This window comes from Zophobas morio, unplaced genomic scaffold (genome assembly GCF_036711695.1).
Source record: "Zophobas morio isolate AGI-343-1 ecotype UQ-CSIRO unplaced genomic scaffold, CSIRO_AGI_Zmor_V1 ptg000044l, whole genome shotgun sequence".
In the NCBI taxonomy this organism is placed as follows: Eukaryota; Metazoa; Arthropoda; class Insecta; order Coleoptera; family Tenebrionidae; genus Zophobas; species Zophobas morio.
In genome coordinates, this window is record NW_026972149.1 from 4,034,890 (window position 1) to 4,052,347 (window position 17,458).

At 37.4% G+C, this 17,458-nt stretch overlaps 1 protein-coding gene and 1 long non-coding RNA gene across 7 annotated transcripts in view; one reads left to right on the top strand and one right to left on the bottom strand.

Annotated features, from left to right (window-relative positions):
- The window catches only part of LOC135141800 (latrophilin Cirl), a 112,428-nt gene that overhangs the window by 20,552 nt on the left and 74,418 nt on the right, over nucleotides 1-17,458 (bottom strand). The gene's annotated exons all lie outside the window — the stretch shown is intronic.
- Nucleotides 1-17,458, top strand: part of LOC135141801 (uncharacterized) — a 167,521-nt gene that overhangs the window by 17,945 nt on the left and 132,118 nt on the right. Inside the window, exon 2 of the long non-coding RNA XR_010282423.1 lies at nucleotides 7,054-7,211. This is a non-coding gene — a long non-coding RNA (uncharacterized LOC135141801). The remainder of the gene's footprint in view (nucleotides 1-7,053; nucleotides 7,212-17,458) is intronic.

Below are 17,458 nucleotides of genomic sequence, written 5' to 3' on the forward strand. Positions count from 1 at the left end.
TAAAAATGAATATGTAGGGGTATCAAAAACGTTCGTGATTACGTGAAAATAATGGTGGTAGAAGTGTAGGAACGGTAGCTGTGTATCAAGTCTCGGTGCAAGTGACATAACGGCTGGCGGTGAGGGGACTTGATCACAGACAGTCCAATCTCCAATCTATAGAGCTGAGTTCGCATCATCACTAGTGCATTGTCGCCGACTATACTTGCTCTCTGAGATCATACGGGTGGAACATTACTTATTATTATGATCCACAAGAACACTATAAAGATTTTATGCCTGAATTTACAACCCAGCTCATGTCTTCTCGACAATACCCGAATATATTGGGGTCCTCGACAAAACAAACTTTAACTCTACACCAAAGTATACGAAAGATGGTCTCGGATGATTAATTAACGTCGTTCTGCGACGACACTTAAACGTCTTAATAGGAGTGCACGCACGGCGTCCAAAAAAATGGGCAATTTTCGGAAATTTCTGCATTGTTGATGGGGTGACAGTTTGATTAATCGCGCGAACCGATGCTGGTGTGTTTGCGAAGCGGTTTTGAGGGGTGTCGGGGGGCCCGAGCTCGGTCCTAGTCTGAGTCGAGACGTGGCAACGTCGCCCGGCCCAACAGTTGGCGTTTGGACCGGTTTGCTTGATCCTACTCCACGATTCAATGAAATGAAAACATAACGATATATTGCAAGCAACAGAGTGGATTCCAATAGACGGGGGCGAAATTAGGGGAGATTTTTGATTACGGCGGGCTTTGATCGTTTAGTTTTTTTGGAAAAAGCTGAGGTCTGATCATGACAGGTGGTTTAAGTGGACGATTGCTACTGTTTGAACGTGCCATATAAATAACCTCGGGTGACGCGATTGTGGGGTTGCGTCCATGGACTAATTGCTAATTCATGATGAAATAAACCTGGCCTCTCGCAGCCAATACGTGTGGATGATGCATTATGTAAGGAAGTTTGATTAAAATGGGAGGCAAGTGCATAACTGAATATTTTAATATACTTACGAAGTGGCCGGACTTGCTCTAGGACTACAATTTCGTGATTATATACGTTGGAGTTTCTTTATTCACTTTTAGTTTTAGTATGAATGTCAACGACACCTAACGACGGCAATTATCGCGCTTTGACGTTAAGCGAAATTGCACGTCGTCCCGAGCTTCGGTCGCTCCCGTTTACGCGCTATACCTAGAGAAACGGTAGGAATTTTCGAATGCGTCCAATGCAATTTATATTAAACGCATGCATTATTGATGCGAGCTGTCAGTGCGAAGTGGAGGTGTGTTCGGCGGAGTGTCGGAAGGGTATTGACTTTCGTAGATAGGGAATTAAGCTCAGCACGAGTCTAAGTTGCTCGTCTGATACTTGAATACCCTAATTCGCTATGTCAAAGCCAACAAAGGTTGTTAAAATTTTACGACTCGCCGGTCTATCCTAAAAAATCCCCTTACTATGTATGACATCATTTTATCAGTTTGTTGTTTACAGTTACAGCAAAAGATAGAGGCGGGTTAACATAATATTATCTGTTGCTAACATTTTTCATTGCAGGTATACGTAGAAATAAATCATCCGTCAGTCTGGAACCATAATAACGAAATATTCGTGAACAAACGTTCAGTAATTTGATTAGGAACAGATTTCCGATATGATTTAGTTTATGATCGTTGCCCAAAGCACGGTCCATATTGACAACATAATCCCGAGAACGTGGAATTATTCCAACTTGTATCCGACTTATAGAAAATACAGAGATCTCGATGCGCATGTCTAGAAAGTGGCTGCCGTAAAAATTGGTTTTATGTATCACCGTTAGATATGCAGGAGGAACCCGTTTCGAAACATGAAGACATTCTGAGAGAAAACACTAGTGCAACAATAATAGTACGTACCTCATAAATAAAACGTTTATTTCATTTCGTGTCCTGGAATGCGAAACAATGTATTCGTGTTTTACTTTGCAGATGAGAAGTGTCGCCGGTAAACAACAAATTAAACAACCATGAGCTTTTAATGAAAAGGGTTGGGTACCCATCTGGTTCCGCTATATTCCTTCCTCGAGATCAATTAGCAAGAACAAACTGATATTGGATCGGTTTTAAAGTCAACACCGAAAAAGAAGCGATTAAGTATTTGATAACCCGATGCAGGGATGATTTATTACTTTCTACTCGGAACTCGCAAAATTAACAATAATGGTGATGGTGACAATAAAAGGCACAGCCGTTGCTTCCTCGACAATGCTTTAAAGCGTTATCTAAATCAGACGCGGGGTGTAGGCAAAACATTTCTTTTATGCTTGTGTAATAGGCGTATACATTCGGAGTTTTTCATGAGTGGAAATCAACGTAAGTACTTCCCCGACGAACGGATGAATTAGCAGAACATATATACAACACACTATATACTAAATAGCGACCCCACTATAATATATATATGTATATGAAAATATTTTAAGCGAAGCATTCTTCCGTTCCTTGCAAATGTCGTCTATAAATCTCCCTTAGGTGGACAAAGAGCCGTCGGGGCGTAAACAAAATAGGTAAAAATGTTGATATTTTTTGCGCTCGTGCAACGCCTATCCCTTGTAAAACTCCCCCTTTATCGACGAGGAAGATAATTATGGATTCGTCGTTTTTTTGTTAAAAATGGGACGGAACGGATTTCTTGGGGCTAGTCGGCGAGAGTTAAATGCTGTGCGCAGAAAAGCAGTTGTGTGTGCTCTGCGGGGACCCATAAAAAGTCATTGCTTTATTGAGGCGGCGTCGAATCGCTACCATTCCGAAATTTTACCGTCCGAATTCACACTGGAGGACCATCCGCACATAAAATGTTTAATGTTCTTTTATAAGGAAAAATAACGACTGCAAGTGAGAACGCCAAACACGACCTTTTACTTTAATTGCAATAATTAACGCAACGAGGAGTACTTAGTCCAGGCGAGGTCACACTTACACAATTGCATACCGTGCCCGGCCGTGGAGGCAGGTGTGAATACTCGGCTTCAGATTATGGCCGTTCGCATTTGTATACCTCCAGAACAAACAAATGCGCACTGTGAAAAGGGACATTTTTTCACACCATGGATTCGGGCTATATTAACATATAACGGCACGGGCCCGGCCTTCCATCACTAAATAATACGTCGTCGTCGATTCCCGAATTGACATCACCTGCCAATCCGCGAACCTTATCAATATGCCTCCGAAATTTGACTTTGTGATGTTGGCAACACTTGCCGGAACATACACCGGCTACGAGCTGACGCGGTCGCAAAAAACGCACGCCGATTTACCCTAAAGACTAAAATTATATGTCACATACAACATAAATATGGTACCTATAGCTTAAAACTGAGCCACGAACCTAACTATCGCAAGGGTAAGTACGTGGTCCCAATCGTTGTGAATGTCTTGAAGTCGGCTTAGTTTGGTGGTTTGGTAATTATTTATTAAAGCACGACGTATATGCCTTCCAGGTTTGTGGTGACTTTTCCTTCGGACGAACGTGTCACATATACGGATGCAAAAATAGAACGTCGTAGAGTGGAAGCGATTTGTCGATTGGAAATGGGAGAAAATAGAGCAAACGTTTGTAAACTTATATAAGACGGAGCGAATAAATAGTGGCGGTAGAAAAATAAGAGAATGTCACTATTCGAACGGTAAAAGACGGAAACGGCTTGGGGCTATTGTAGGGCCGGCACAATCTTAATATCCGACTTGGGACAGTCATCATAATCCTCGTAGAAGATCGGTTTGTCGATTTTCCGATGAATCAACAGATCTACAGAGGATGTCGAAGACGCTCCGAGTGTATTTTTAACGGCGAGTAATTTATTAGATTTTGAGATGGAAACATTTCGTTTTAGTATTGTTAGAAGGGGAAGTAGTTTAGAAGAAGTTATGCAAGAGTGAGTAGCGGTGCAGTTTATCTGATGTATGAAATGGTTCTGTTTTCGTTAGTCCAGAAGCAGGAATGTTTTCGCAAAGGAAGAATAATTGGCTCGAAGTAATAAACGTTTACGAAAGGGGTTAATAGGGAAGGAAGAAGATATTTATAGAAGATTTTGCGAGGATGGAAACAAATAAAGGAATCAAAGAAGGAATAAATTCCGTGGAGATTTGAATCCGTTGTTGGGATTCTTGGCATCCTGAATATATCCAATTAAGGGGCTATATACATAATCAAAGATCGTGGCTGCGCGGGGGTCTCATACTGAAGCGCGATAATGGGGAATAGCCTTATAAAATAATAGTGAAAGTGAAGCTGGGTTAATAGCAAAATAAATAAATTGGAGCTTCGGCCGGCAATGTGACGCTTTCGACGATGAAATAGCCACCATCCGTAAAGGGATGTGGGGTGTTAGTATTGATTTATCTCCCGTGGTGGAGGATCTCCGTCCCCGTTTACCCCTGGGCTGAAGGAAGCCACTCAAAATCGAGGTGCATAAATTTATTGTTCGAGTATTATGCACGCGCGAAACTGTTTACAGAGGTAATCGGCGGCGATTTACATAAAATTTACCCTCGCAACTTTTAAAAGGGTTTACGTCGTTAGCATCAAAACAATTTCATCCAGTAGCGCTACTGCGAGACTAAGCGACAGTCTTTAACGCAATTATTTATTCATTTTGCACTCGCCCCAAACCTAATTACTGACAATATCCACACCAACGGAAAAATCACTTTTGTGCGGACACCACAAGTCAGTTGCGTTATTGATGAATATTTATGCTCTCGCTTTTTCAGCTCGGATTAAAAAATATGATTGTGGATTTGATGTACTGATATATTACCTCAATTTGCCTTCATTACGCTAGTGCTTTAATAAAAATACAAAATCTGGATCGTTATTTTAAAGCGATACTTGCATTTCAAATAACCTCACTCTGTTAAAAGTCACGCCGGTGGCGCCACTACTAATCCTACTAACTTGCGGTACCAACAAATAGGTTAATTCGAGATACACATCAAGACGTCGATGATCACTAAGTTAGCTTAAACAAGAGATTGCAACGAACTAAGTAACAGATGGAACATGTTCGCGAACATTTTGGAAGCGCAACCAGATTTTGAAACAGGTTTACGGTGGACGAATATAAAAGAAAACAGCAAAGGAAAACGTCCAATACCCAAAGAATATCCGATTTGAATTGAGTCTGAAATAAGATTTTTGAATTATCGTGGCGACGACGCAAATATACGGACAGATACGTTTCTGTTTAAAACGGCAGAACAAGAATTTTAAGAACAAGGAAGTTAAAAATGAAATTACTACGTTGCGTATATTCCGAGTTTATGCGGCTTAAAGAGCCCGAATTTACTGGACCAAGTAATATACTTTAAAGCGATTTGTCTTTGAAACCGCTATATTAAATGAAAATTGTTCCCAAGTATCACTCAATACATAATTTACGAGTGCTTACTGAATTTTACTGAAACGAGCATAAAAACGGGTTTCATAATGTAATTTCATATACCGAAATTTAAGCCTTTTAATATAGCGGGAACAGTGTGTTTAAAAGCATGTTTTTTTATGTTGTTACGGGTGGGTGATTATTAAATTTAATGTCATAATTCAATTAGAAACGGGAGATAATAAATATTAACACAAAGATAAATAACCTACTTATCACTCTGAATTCCACCGAATTTGCAAAATTATTTATTCGCATAAAATACAAAATATAATTAAAACGTCATTTATTTCGCAACGAGTAAATATATCTCGTTTAATTATTAAAACGGAAACTCGCCTTGTCATGCTGCCAATGGCTTCACTTTTTACTCCAACCTATTTAAATGAGATTTTTAAATTCTAAAATCGATACCGCCACCTCAAAGACTATTTTACGCATCATAAATTTATCTCCGTAAAAGTTGCCCGTCTAAAATGTTCTACTCGATTCCGTATGTCTCAGACCTCGACTTTACCGGAATAGGATTTACCAATTGTATATATCCTGGATATGTCGTTATGCTTGCATTCTCAACTTCCGCTACCGGTTATTAGAACGACGCAAAACTTTTTGAAGTAGCGCCTTCAATATATCTTCACCTTCCCGCGTCCTGTGAGGATGTTTACACTGTTTTGTAAACTCTCACGCTTAGCGTATACAACGTTTGAGCTTCTGTAACGAGTTGTTTAAAGAAACTAACCCTTCTTTGAGACGATGACGTCATTCATTGTCACAAGGGATACACATTGTGTGTGACATTTATGGGTAAAAATGTTTAGATTTTGATCATGAGGTGGTTGAATCTATTTTTTCATTTGTGGCTAGTGCGGATGACATTTGAGTGATCCTGATGACGTTTTGATGTGTCGGTCGAAACTAGTTTCGCCGGCATGTCGACGCGCGGAGTGCACGACACGTAAGCAATGCCAGCAATTCTGGCCACATCTCTGGATGACGACCGGGTAGAAAGCGTGCACGGCATCTTTGCAACAATCTAGGAACGACGACCAATCAATATGCAATGCATACAGAGAAATAGTGAAGTTAGACACTGATTGATGTTAGCTTATTTTATCAAGCTCGTTAATGAGTGAGGAAATTGCTAAGCGGCAGTAGGAAATCGTCGGTACGGTGAGCCCGACCGAACCAGATTAATACATTGGTGTTTCATTTAATCTTTTCGATCGACAACGATACAGAGCTCTTTTCCGGCCGTACATCTCTTCAAAACTCACTGATATCACGGAATACTAACGAATTCGCCCCGACATCAAATCGATCTTATCACGCTGCCCACGTATTTGTTGTTATACAATAATAATACATGACGGTCTCTATTTTCAAACAACCAAATTGCCCTAATCGGACCAATAAAAGTCCGCAATTGAACGCAAACAGACTACGAGGAATATCGACAGCCCGCCGAGGTACGGTTTAGAGCGTAACGAACACGATCGGACGTTTGGAGGAAATTTGACAGTATCGTGAAAGTTGAATTGTCTCTAGTTTACGACTTTTCAGCAATAGTGGCATGAAAGGTTAAATTAAATAACTCCACATTATTTATTTATTTTTATGTTTCAGACCAACGACGAACATTCTGGAAACAAAGAACATATATATCTTCAAGAACAAAGAAAACTTTACGGAGTTATAAAAACTGCAGACCTAATAAATGGCGAAAACGGATTACTTCTCAAAATGATTCAATCAAAAGCTGCTTTTATAAGACAAAGGTTGAGGTAAATCATAGTTTTATGTCGTTACTGTTTCTTGGGTTTGGGCAATTTTCGTGAATTGTCAAGTGTTTTTTGACATATATATATTTCATTTTCAGGAAATAGTGACATTCATGTTAATTTCATTGATTAACCTCTAAACTTGTTACAATTGTGTCTGTAATTATCGGAACCTACGGGTTTTGCTCTGGGAGTTAAGATGGAATTCCACGCTATGTGGGGCGGCATACGACACATAGATGGTGTTAGTTGGAATCGAATTGTAGCAAGTATTGTGAAAATCAGCAAATTGATGCAGTTATGAAAATTTGCGTTGCTTTTGAAGGTGTTGCGAGAAGTTAATAGAAAATGTGGTTCGATAAAATAGTGTTTAACGTCCGTCCAGAGAAATAATTTAGTGGCATTAACGTAGATAATCGTTATTAAAAGCATATCGAATCGTGTGATGTTTGGTTTTTAGTTAACTGGAATCCGACTGTCATCGACATGCTGATTTGGCTCGATTTATTTGTATCAATGTTTTGAAAAGAAAGTGTCATTTGCAAGATATTGACGTTCATTCAAGTGGTGTTATTTTATTGTCGATTGTTATTTTGGTGGATTGGATTTAATCAACGCTTATTTAGCATAAAAGGCAGAGTCCCGTGAGCGTGTAGGTTGACTGTAAACGACAATAGGGTGCTAATGTTGTACATTCTCGAACACAATCGTCGATTGAAAAGAGATGATTCTGCTATTTGTAGAGATCACAGTCAGTCATATCAGTCGGATTACCTATTTCGGTCCATTAAGTAGCAACAACGACTCAGAGGGTGTATGGTATGATCAATTCGATAAGGAAAATGATTGAAATAGACGAACATTAATCCCTGAGGAAAAAACGTCGACAGGGTTTGATTAAAATTGCACGCTTCTTGGTGTCGTCAAATTATAATCGCATCAGCGTTCGGTCAATTGCTCGACATACACGTCGAATGTGTGATTTGCGTTGGAAATTGATTTAATTCGACGAAAAAACATCAATAAAACGGTATGAAATTCTCTGGGTAATCAAAGATTGATTTCCGTCGGAGATATTCAGAGTACGCCATTGGCTATGACTAACTCATTTATCCATTTCCCGTTCTCCAGGATCCAATCGGCGCATTCCTCGCCTACCCTCGTTATTTATCACCTTCATTTTTATCACAGCACAACTGATCCTGATGACGTTTTATTAATTATTGAAGATTTTACTCGACCGGACACACATACAACCCTCTCGACTCTTCCGTGCTCTTCAAAATCATTCGCGCGTAAACGACTCACTCATAACCTCGCTAATGTTTAATTCTTTTTGCTGGACTGAACAGCCACTACACTAAATTAATTAGACACGACGGCTATTTCATCGATTTCCTTCCCGTAAACTGCTTTTATCGCTCACCGAATCACCAACCCGAAAAGTCTACACGCCTTTCCATATTACTTCCCAATATCAGCCAATATTGCCCCATTTCAATCACGTGCCTGATAATTTTCCCTAAAATAAACCTTAAATCTACTCTTCCCTGCTAATCCACCAGATTTCGACAGCTACAACTGCCCGAATCTCCGCTTACCTCAATAACATTCCGACTCGTACGGTGCTTCAACAATGACAAATTCATTACTGAATAGGACGCACCCATTACTCCCAAAATTAAAGATAAATCACCTTTTAATCACCATTTAATTGGACGTGCTTATACTCATATTCAGCCAACTATTTTGTTATGGACGCGATATGGTGCCATCGTCGGAACTTTTGAGCTTTTCCAGGGGTCAACACAATTCGAACAATAAAATAACGTCTGAAAGGTCGTCGCCCTCTCGACTCATTTAAGTAGTGTTTCCCCTAAAGGAACCACTACTTACAGCGTTGCTAGTATCTCACCCCTTGCTGGATTGTTCAACTTAATAATTTTCTCTCGTGTAAGAGACAGAATTCGTTCCAATTTCTTGCTAGTGTAATTATAACTGCTAACGAGCGTATGACCTGTGTTGTCGTTTGTCATTCCGTCATAAATATAGAACATATTTCAAATGAAATAAAATAAAAAAGTTAAAAAATCACCATTTAACGTTATTAATATAATTGTAAAAGCCAATGCAGCATTATACAATACTTTCAATGTACTGCAGTAGCGTGTCGTGACTTATACCGGAAGGAAAGCAATCATTAATATTTTTAACAACAATAGTAATAACGTTTCGAAAATGCTATGAAACTAGATTTGAATGGGACACACTCACAGGAGTGATGATGCAAACATGATATAATTTTGGAATTTTTTTAATGTAAACAACAATAATTTTTGTTATTGTTGCTGTTAATGACTCAAACAATTTTTTTTTGCATTAATCAGTTGCGTGTTACATTAATTCTGCTGTTAAGACCGACGAACACGAACAAGTCGAATAACTTAATAGATTTAAAAGAGTTGCGTTACGTAAATTTTTTCTGTGAATGATCGGTGTTGGTTATTAAAAATGGCGTGTGCAAATTTCCGGTTGTTCGTTTTTTGTGTAAGAAACGTTAAAGTGAGTTATAGTAATTTGCAAAAGATCGGAGGGAGTTTGTAAAGTTTGATAGGGAGTGTTGATAGTCTTTGGAAGAGGGGATTTGACGTGGAGTTTTTGGTTTAGGCATTTAATGATGCTTTGAGAAAGTGAAACTTAGGAGAGTTTGTAAATGGATAATCCCTCTAACAGGAATTTTCGCAATTGATTCGTGATTAATATGGGTAAATTCGGGTCTGGCGCGAGATTGGTTCTTGGCGTACAATAGACGGTTCTGTGATTGTCATTAACTGACAAGTCGGATATGGAAATGGGATGGTCTTCTTCTAAATGGCGCTGTTAGGAAATCTATTAAGATCAAAATGCGTACGTAGGTTCCCCTATTGGCGTCCGTAATTACGTAGTCCCAATGAATATAAATGAAAAATTGTCACGATAATAATAGTATTGTCATCTTAAAGCGATAGATCAGCCACAACGAGAATAATTCGAAAAATGTTAATTGGATTTGGAATCCGACGCGACCGAGTGCGAATGCGGGGTCCCGATTCGAATATTGCGAATTGTCCCGGAAACAGGGGTACATCCGTAAGTTAGCCGAGTTTGCATTGAGAACGGGCCGATTTGAAGCTATTAATTAGGCAAGTTACTTTGTGAGTTAGCCAAGTGGTAAACACAATCGCGGCCAAACTCTACTACAATGTATCGGCGAGGTAATAATAATTACAATCGCTCTAAAACACTCGAGATTAAGAAAGTTATGGAGATTTAATGACGGTTGAAAATACCGCAAGTCTCACGGCTCTCAGTTGGCTGTTCCTTGTTTTCATTCTCCCTTTTACCCTTGTTTCGTTCTTCATTTACTCACATTTCAGACCGTCCCGGGGGCATTTTCGCCTCAACTACATCGGGCTTGGTCAAAGATGATAAAGTCTCCTGTATAAAAATGGGGGTAATTTTTAACACCTTAATGACCAATTTACATTAGGAAAGTCTTTAATCGGACAACTTTGTGCTGTTTGTTTCGGTTCTTCGAACCTCGAATCGTCCGACATATTCACTTAAATTAAAACAAATTGGACTGCACCGTTCATGGCCCAGGCCGCTGTTTACAATTTAAAAACATCCTCCCATTCCACTAATTACCAACGAAATTAATGTTTAATTACCCAGACCACCCCTGTATTAATTATGACAGCATAAAGAACCATAACTTTCTCTAAAGTCGCAAATTATTTTTCGCCCGTGGAAGACTAAACGCCCCAACTCCTTTAATACGTTTATTTCGCGAACATTCAACTGATCATTGATTAAAACCATTTAAGCCATGATCGTGATTATCAAGATTTGAATATTCAACATCATTAAACATAAAATAAGACATAGACCGCAAAGCTGTTTTGTTACAACGAAGCATTTTTAGTACCGTTACGTTTCAAGTAAGTACTCGACCACATCTCGCAATACAGCACAGTTTCTTTTGTTGCCAGGTATTAACAGTACTCTTCATACCTATCCTTCAAAATAAGACGTTTTTAGAGCCATTTGCTAAAGAAGATTCTTCCTCCGTAATAGCATACCATGTATGGAATGCAAGTACGCTCAATATATGCGGCTACACTACGTATATATTATCTAAACTTGCAGTACTGAAGCTGCGCTACAGGAATTCTCAACCGGTGGCTGCAATAAAATTAAATTTGCTCTAAAGAATTTATTGTCGGTAAATTATGCAAGTCAATTAAACCATACAACGAAATCAAAATAACCACGATTACGACACAACGACGCACTATGCAAAAATTTTAACACTAGAAAACTTATTGTCACGAAGTAAATTGCGAGCATTTTGAGGATCTGTTGTAAAATCAAACCCCGTCTTTGTTTAAAGGTTGACTGATTTTTATTATTTATTTTAATTAATTGGAAGCACAATTAACTGTTTTCTTTATTCACAGACTAATTTATCGGCTTAGGTCCAATTTCGAGTTGACTTTGCGGCGCCGTTAAACAACATCGATCAGGTTGTTTATAATCCAGTCAGAACTTTAAATTGAGCGGTTAGTTGTAATTAAGACACTTTTTTATTCGAGACAGTCACTGAATTCAGAAAAAAAAATCAATGAGGCTAAAAAATGCGTTAATGCTGAATATTAAACGTATTGAAGTAGTTTTCGAATTATTTGACAGGATCCATACTTTTGCTGGACTTTGTCTGTTTTTATGTCCTAGCAGTAGTAGGGTTGGTAAGCGAAGAAAGATAAGCAGCCCTGTGGCCTAGTGGTCAAGGCACTCGCCCGGCAAGTGGGAGATATATATATTTTCATGCACAAGAGATTCTCGAGATTCTTTCAAGCTACTTCAAAAATAAAACAAAACGGGTCCCTGAGATTCTTTCAAACTACTTCAAATATAAAAGAAAAGGAGACCCTGAGATTCTTTCAAGCTACTTCAAAAAACAAAGCGGTCCCCGGGATCCTTCAAACTACTTCAAAAAACCAGTGTTAAGGGCTCCAAGAGATTCTTTCAAATTATGTACTTCAAAAACAAGACACAAGTGTCCCTGAGACAATTTCTGATTAATTTAAAGACTGGGACCGTCTGGACATTTTCCAGAAGCGCCAGTAGCCATGGTATCCAAATGTTATGTACCTTTAAATCAAGTAAAATTTCGTTTCAGGGCAACAACTCAACACGGATTCATAAACCACAAGTACAGGAGTATCTTATTTTATAAAAATTTATAAGATTTAATACTTTGGAGATGATAGCGTTTTACCATCTACGCGATATTCCTGGAATAAATATAAAAGTGGATCGCACATTATCTGTCTGTTAAAAATAGACACAGACAGACGACAGACAAATTAATTCAAGGGATTTTCTTTCAGAGCCGGGGAAGTTGGGTCTAAATAAATTTAGCCCAATTTTCCTAATTAATGTAACACTTAATTAACACTCATTGATATCCACACAGGGAATTACCAAGGTTTTAAAAGAATTCGCTACGTGCTGTAATGTACAAACTCGAATTTTTTACAATAGTCTCCCGCAAAGTTAAAAATGTGGATCGATAACTAAATATATAGTAATTAATTATGTAATAAAAATATTACCTGTCACTTTATCTTAGGTATTTAAGTCTTGATTGTTTTTGTTTGTTATTTATTAGGCCAAATAAATCAACAAAAATTCTGAGATGACGTCATCAATTGCTCAGGGGGGATGAATCCAAAGCTTTTGTTAATATTGTTAATATTTGTTATGTTTGTACATTCCAAGATAAATTAACAATGATTTACTTAGCAAAATTTTGTGACTACGTCATTGCAATTCCGGTGGGGATGAGCAGACAATCTATGATTAACGGTTATAAATTGTGTGGCGTCGAGAGAACATGAAATTAGACAATCGTCAAAATGATTCCATCACAATACTTCTCTACCTTCGTCCGTGAAATAAATAATAATAGCGAGTCAGAACGCACGCTGTGGTAAGCATCGAGACGACAATATTACCATGGAAAGAACTCGGAATAAAGACATTCTATGGACTTGGTAACAAGAGCATTAAAAAATACGTGAACGGTCAAACAAGTATAAACTTCCTGCTAAGAAAGGTTGTAAAGTGTTTCCGAAAGGCCTATTAGAGCTTAGTGGCTTAGACCGGTAGTAACACGGGCCCATAGAGTTGGTTCTGATGTGGAGAAAAGGGGTGGAAATGGCGATTGAAAATAAACAGTTCGAGGGCGATATTGGGTTAGCTTTGCAATGGATAACTAGCATGAGCACTGTTTGGCCATTATAGGATGAAATAGGCCATGCGTCACTGACAGATGCATAACGCTACGCTTTCGTTCTTCTCATACTTTTTACCAACAGTTCCATTTATAAAGATTCCATTTACTACTTTAAATAACAATGACAAAAGAGCGCACCCATCAAACCCAGACCCGTCTTAATGTCCTTAAGTTCGGTTCCGAATACCACTTTTCTTTAGAACGTTTTGTCACGGAAAAATCCAAACGCTCTTACATCATTTAAGTCTCTATAACCAAATGCAGTCACTTCAAATCACGTCTCAGAGAAATAGTCGGATTTCTAGGTGGAATAAGCGATATCAAATTTAAAAAAATGTAAGCAACCGGTCCGCCGTCTGTAAATAATAGATGAAAAAGCACTTAAATTTTATTGATATTTAAGAGTGAACCGGCAAACCAATTAGAATTAATAATGCAAAGCAATTGGGTAAAAAATGGCTATGGTTTAGCACTTCAATAAATTGTTATTAAGACTGAGTTAATTTAGTTAAAGCTGCAACAATATGTGTGTTTTAATAATTGTCAGGCTAACAATGTACATTAAACGTTATAAATAAACATGACGCTTATTAAAATTTCATGAATTTTATCACATGTGTTAGACCTATCGATTTATCGAATTTAGTTTTGTGTTTTGTTTGCATTGGTTCTTTATTAAGCACTTCAAACATCATAAAAAAATTATTGACCTTTATACTAAACTGGCTATTTTTCTCCATCGACCGAAACTACTTGCAAACATTACATTACTTCTTTACGATGATTGATTCATTACAAATATCATTTACAAGTTTCGTCTATAATAGCTTGTTTTGTGTACCGCTGGAGAATAAAAAACACTGTTTCGTGACGGCTTTTGTTGTATTTCTACATGACCAATAAGGGGAATTAGTTACACTGTAGACTTTACCTTTTAAAATGGGTTTTTATTATTAAATGTGCCCCAAGGCGGTGTCTTAATTTCTAACTTGCTCTGAAATGATCCAATCAAATCAGTTCGGCAATGTAGGTATAGTATTCATCCAGTAACTGTGCACCGAAGTGAGATAAATTCTCGCGGAAAACGTGACACACATACAAATGTGCACAAAACGCTATTTCACAACATGGTTTGATATAAAAGGAAACATTTATAACAAACCCGATGCTTTTATTATTTTTTTATAATGAAACCAGCGATTAAAAACAACTTTCCCCATTTCGCTCTTTACTGAACACCTTTAAAAACTATGCCCAGTGAAACGGAATGGACGGTTGAGAAACATCAACCGCGATACTATTGGATATAGTTACCAACACCTGGTATTATTATTAAATAACCGAATATCGAAAACCTAGATAGACAAAGAAAGAGCGAGACCTGTAATTTTTGCATTGTTACTTTGACACGCGGTATATGCACCTACAAAGGTAAGGAGTGCAGTCGTCATAAAAAATGCTTGTTAAAAAAGCCACTCTAACGACCAGGTTATACCTTGGATATTTTTTACTCGTTCTGCTTTACCCACCATACGAAAAATACAATGTCGTCTGCGTCGCGTTGTAAACCTTTAATCAAAAACCTCATTCTTTGTTATTTAAAATTAAACGTGAAGGCACACACAATTGTAGGTTTGCTAAATCGAGCTTGTAAAATAATAAATCAAATAAACCGCATTTACGAGCTGTTATAATTCCTCGACTGGGTGATATCAAACTGCGCCGTTTACCTGAGCTAATCCCACGTACTAATAAAAATAGGGCCGATCTGCGCCGATTGTCTTATTTTACAGCCGGCGGGGGAAACGATGTGGGTAATGTTATTGGCTATGTCTTCCTAGTATTTTTTACTGGACACAATATTTTGTTCAACGAAAAATAATTACTTCAACCATGTCGATAGTTACATCAATGAAGTCGTAAGTTTTTCGACAGGGGATACAGGAATGTAAATATTGTGTTAGTTATTACGAAATATGTATTTAGAAATCGATAATATTTATTACTGACGCAGTTTCAGCCTACAATGCTAAATATTATATCCGGTTTCAACAAAAACTAGAAAGCGGCTCAATTTGGCCCTTATTTTCAGGTAAAAAAATATCAGGACAAGGAATATAGTTGGCGTTGCAAAAATTAGCATTTCAAACCTGAATTACACATGTTCATAATGGTGGTGATTCACAAATATGTATATAAAATATAGCATTATTTTCCACGCTTGCTTGGCAAACCTGCGGTTGTATAAACGATACTTAAGCGATAAGACAAAATAGTTTTGTTTCACTGTGTAGGTAAAATGATACCCTGCACTGTAGGATCATGAGGAAGAAAAATTAAATTAAAAAAACTTCCCTCGTCCCTAAACTACAGTACAACAAATCCAGATTTTTCAAAAAATGATAAAATTTGAATTCGCGAATTTTATTTATTTTGATGAATTTTTTGGATAAAAAAATAAATTTTGATTAACGATTTACCATGAATTATGATTACAATTTTGATTCTTTTCCAAAAATGTGAATGTCCAGAGTGAAAATTCAACACGGATTCGTACAAGTGTAGGAGTAAAATCTTTGACCTTTCAAAAATTGTCAAAATTTTCAAAACCCAACGTTTAAAACTTTCGCAGTTAATTTTAGGTCCCCTGGTGTTTTATTTTCGAATAAATTTGAAGGAATGTGGTGTTGTGTTGCTTGATGAACTTGTAAAATTTTTTGAGCTCTTGGTGTTTAATTTTTTAATTCGGGAGGTTCTTGGGTACCTATGGTGTATTATTTTGGGAGTCCATGGTGATTTTTTTGTAAATTATTTAAAAGAATTTTAGGGGACTTTGGTGTTCTATTTTTGTAAAATTTTGACCTGACCTGTTTTTGAGTTAATTTTGGAACCGTTTTTTTTAATTTAATTTAATTTAAAACAATCTTGAGGTTGTAGGTATTCCTGTTTGGAAAGAATTTGAAAGTGCTTAAATCTTTAATCTTATCAGGTACTAGCCCCGCCCACCCGCCCTCTCTTTTCTTATAGGGTATCTCATCTGCCAAAAACCGTCTTATCTTAGCAGGTACTAGCCCCGCCCACCCACCCTCTCTTTTCTTAGAGGGTATGTTATTTGCCAAAATCAGTTTTATCTTAGCGAGTACTGATGGCTAACTTTTAGAATAAAAAGATCAAAATTTGGAAACATTACGAGCTTACTTATATGTACAAGGCAGAAATTTTGAATACTTCTCTAGTGAAAAATAGCAGCTTGTTTTATTAATAATAATGCACAATTACTTATGGTCATTGTCCTAAAAAAAATATAAGGAGAATTTCGTAGTCTACATCATAATTTTTTTTTAATTATTTTTTTTTGGGACTCCCGAAATTCCCGTACATAACGTACTGCCATTTTCTAGACAACAATCGGTCCAGTAGTTTCGGAGATTTTCTGTCTAATAAAAATCCGGACAGACGGCAGACAGACAGACAGAAGGAAACGAGAGATTTATTTTTTCGTACCCTAAGGGTCATGAAGTAAAAATTCACAATTCTGTAAAAATGTCGAATTTCATGTTTTCTCGATGTTTCAGGACCCCTAGATACTTTAGTAGACTCCGAAAGTACAGTATAACCTCGATAATCCGAATTAATTGGGGAAAGGTGTGTTCGGAATAGCGATTTTTTCGGAACACCGAATTTCCCAAAATGCTGAAAACAAATTTCAAGAAATAAACTTTAATTTTATTAAACAGAAATAAAGCAATGGATAATAGATACATTCGAAAAAAATATTACTTCGTGACCATAACCATGCTATATTTTTGGAATCAACACGTCGGGATCTATATCTCTGAACTCAATCAAAAATTTTAGATGACTTTTTCAAAAATGAAATTTCCCATTATGTATTCGTATTACCTCCCTT